The sequence below is a fragment of the Odocoileus virginianus genome, unplaced genomic scaffold, assembly GCF_023699985.2.
Source record: "Odocoileus virginianus isolate 20LAN1187 ecotype Illinois unplaced genomic scaffold, Ovbor_1.2 Unplaced_Scaffold_30, whole genome shotgun sequence".
Classification (NCBI taxonomy): Eukaryota; Metazoa; Chordata; class Mammalia; order Artiodactyla; family Cervidae; genus Odocoileus; species Odocoileus virginianus.
The window spans coordinates 29,161-32,814 of NW_027224292.1; the positions used below are offsets into that span (position 1 = coordinate 29,161).

Consider the following 3,654-nt stretch of genomic DNA (forward strand, 5'->3'; position numbering starts at 1 on the left):
TGAGAAATAATTAAACTGGAAAATTGCCACCTTTATAAAGTTCAAGTTTCTCATAGAAAGTAACAGTAAACAGAGCAGGAGAACAAAAACACTTAAATCCCCCCATGTTTATGGCATGGGGAAGCAGGATTAATCTTATCCATGGGAAATGGCAATTCCCTAAGCATTTACTTATCATGTCATAGGTTTCAGGCACTACAGCAAGTGAGGTAACACATTTGAATAGTATGTGTGCTCTGATATGTCCCAGGGAGGGTGCATCTCAATACATCTCAATGATTCATATACATTTCCCAAAACTGCCTGCTTTATGATAGAGATTTATGGTGGTATCTTTGTTTGCATAGGTCAGTTGAGGGTTCAAATGAAAATTCTCATGCAGAGGGAGAAACTCTTACCTCATTGGGGCAATGCTCAGCTTACAAGATGCATCTGAGAATTTCAATGTGTAACCACACATACACAGAGAAAGTCTCAGAAAACATGGAGTTCTGAAATTACTTAGCAGCCACATGAAGTTAGAACCAGAAAGAGATCTAAAATCCAGATCTCATGTAGATAGATCAGTGTTTTCTAAGCATATTAAATGTGAACTATTGCTCTATATGTGCTTTACTGGTGATAAGTATTAGATGTCTGAAAAGATGAAAAGCATCATGGGAAAAAAAATGAGAGGGTTGAAAAAATTACTGTCGCAAAAGTGCCAAGGAAAGGTTCCACAGTCACTGTGACTGCTTCAGTTTTGTTCTAAGAAGTTTCAAGCTACAATCCTCTCATGATTCATAGGCAGCGTTCTTTACTCACTGTAGGTAATTCAGTCCCCAGGAAGGTGTTACTTACTGGATGGAGCTCATCATGTCTCCCAACAATGTGACCGAATTCATTCTCTTGGGACTCACACAGAATCCACATTTGCAGAAAATATTCTTCATTGTCTTTTTGTTGATTATCCTATTCACTGTGCTCGCCAACCTGCTCATTGTCATAGCCATGAAAGGTTGTTGCTGAACGATAAGACGTGGGATTCTTGGCCTCCGGAGGAGACAAATTCAATCCGGGGCCAGAGACAAGGCTGGATCGCTCAGAGCTTTTGTGTAATAAAGTTTTATTAAAGTATAAAGGAGATAGAGAAAGCTTCTGACATAGGCATCAGAAGGGGGCAAAAGAGTACCCCCCTCCTAGTCTTTAGCTGTATGTTATATAGTCACTCACAGTCTGTTAATGAAAAGAAAGGAATGTCATAAAATTTAGAATGGCACCAGATAATTCATCCCTGGCCATAAAACGATTGACTTGAATCTTGTAGAAGGGCAGAATACCAACAAATAGTTCCGATTTACATAGATTAGGGGAACAATACCTGAGTAAGTAAGTTAGGCCGTTTGGCGGAACCAACTTGAAGATAGAGTCTGGGGTACATTAACATAGCTTAAGACAACATTTCCATAAGAAAAAGAAATGTATTGGTTAACTCAAGGTTTGAGAGTAGTTAGCTTCAGGTGAGACCAGGTGTCATGGCAACACAGCATTTTAAGAGAAACCTCCTTTTAAATTTGTATAGAGAAGAAAAAATATCGCTGGTTTGTTTCCTCCTGCCGCTTAAGAGAGATAAAAATGTCTGGCACTTGCAGCCTATTTCCTCCGTTTGGAGACCCCTGGCCTTCCTGCCTGTTACCCTCTCAGCCATCTCCTTCAGTTCTACACTTTTGGCTTCTATGTACTTTTTTCTCACTTACTTGGCCTTATTAGATGCCTCCTTCACCTCTGTCAGCACCCCCAAAATGATCACTGACCTGCTGTACCAGAGGAGAACCATTTCTTGGGGTGGTTGTCTGACTCAGCTCTTTTTAGAACACTTCCTGGCAGGATCAGAGGTGATCATCCTCACTGTCATGGCCTATGACCGCTATGTGGCCATCTGCAAGCCTCTGCACTACACGGCCATCATGCGACAGGGGCTCTGCCAGCTCCCGGTGGTGGTGGTGGCCTGGATCGGGGGGATTCTACATGCCACTGTGCAGATTCTCTTTATGCCTGACATGACCTTCTGTGGTTCCAATGTTATTGACGATTTCAGATGTAATTTTTTTCTCACTGTTGAAACTTGCTTTCAGCGACACCTACATGCTGGGAATGGTGGTGGCAACTAACAGTGGAGGCATAATTTTCCTGCTCCTCATCTCCTACATCATCATCTTGAGCTCCCTGAAATCCCATGGCTCTGAAGGATGACGCAAAGCCCTCTTTACATGTGGCTCCCACTTTATGATAGTGGTGCTCTTTTTTGGTCCTTGTATACTCATTTACACATATTCTATGGCCACATACCCTGTGGACAAGTGGGTGACTATGTTCTTTAGAATCCTCACTCCCATGTTAAATCCTATCATTTACACAGTGAGAAACACAGAGGTAAAAAATGCGATGAGGAGTTTGTTCAAGAGTAGAGTAAATTAGGTTTTACACAATGCAAAGAGGCTTCCCTCATAGCTCAGTTGGTAAAGAATCTTCCTGCAATGGAAGAGACCAGGGTTCAATTCCTGGGTTGGCAAGATCCTCTGGAGAAGGAAATGGCAAACCACTCCAATATACTCACCTGGAGAATCCATCGACAGTGGAGCCTGGGGGGCTACAGTCCATGGGATTGCAAGAGTCAGCATGACCTCGCAACTAAACCACCACCAATGCCAGGAAAATGATGCTTTATAAGCATAGGGAAGATTACACCTTTTGTAAAATGTGTGTGTTGTTGAGGGGGAGAAAAACACTAAGAAATTTGGTAGATCAATGATAGAGGGACAAAAGATCAGAAAGTAACATTTGTTGAGTACTTAATACTTAATACTTGCCAGGTACTTATTTGGCTTTTTGATCAATTAAAGCACTTTGCCAAGACTTCAGTGTTCATGTTCATAGATTCAGAATAGGTAATGAAGACAATGATTACCCTTAGTTTGTAGAGTATGTTTTTCTCCAGACTCTTATTGATACTTTACTAAATTCTTTACGAACATAACTTGGAGGAAATTGGAATAATCTTAAGTCTTTTTGAGTAACTTAAAACTCTTCAATCACATTGTAAGCATGCCTCCAAAATATGAGAATAGTGAATACTGGGAATCAGGCTTCATAATTGCATAACTTTCTTTAATATGCAAGAAATTTAATTATTTTGAAATAGATGAAACTTTGATTCCAATTCTTGTTTTATCTCTTAAAATTTTTGACATTCAGGAAATTAATGAGATGTTCTAAGCCTTAGGGGACTTCCTATGTAGTTCAGCTTGTAAAGAATCTGCCTGCAGAGCAGGAGACCTGGGTTCGATCCCTGGGTCAGAAAGATCCCCTGGAAAAAGAAGGGTCAACCCACTCCAGAATCCTTGCCTGGAAAATCCCATGGACAAAGGAATCTGGTGGACTGCAGTCCATGGGGTTTCAAAGAGTTGGGCAAGACTAGCGACTAACACTTCACTTCTAAGCCTTAGATTCTTCAAATTAAACTTGGGGACCTGTTCTTTAGAATATAAATGTTAAAAGAGATACATTAAACTGTGGGTACATGATTGAAATCCAGGTGACACTAGTAGTTAAAAAAACAAAAACAAAAACAAAAACCCTGCCAATGCAAGAGATGTAAGAAATGTGGGATTGATC

General features: G+C 40.6%; 1 pseudogene; it reads left to right on the top strand.

The window, feature by feature from the left end:
- Positions 1-843: 843 nt before the first annotated feature.
- On the top strand, positions 844-2,457 carry LOC110150258 (olfactory receptor 4C3D-like; annotated as a pseudogene).
- The last annotated feature ends 1,197 nt before the right edge of the window (positions 2,458-3,654 follow it).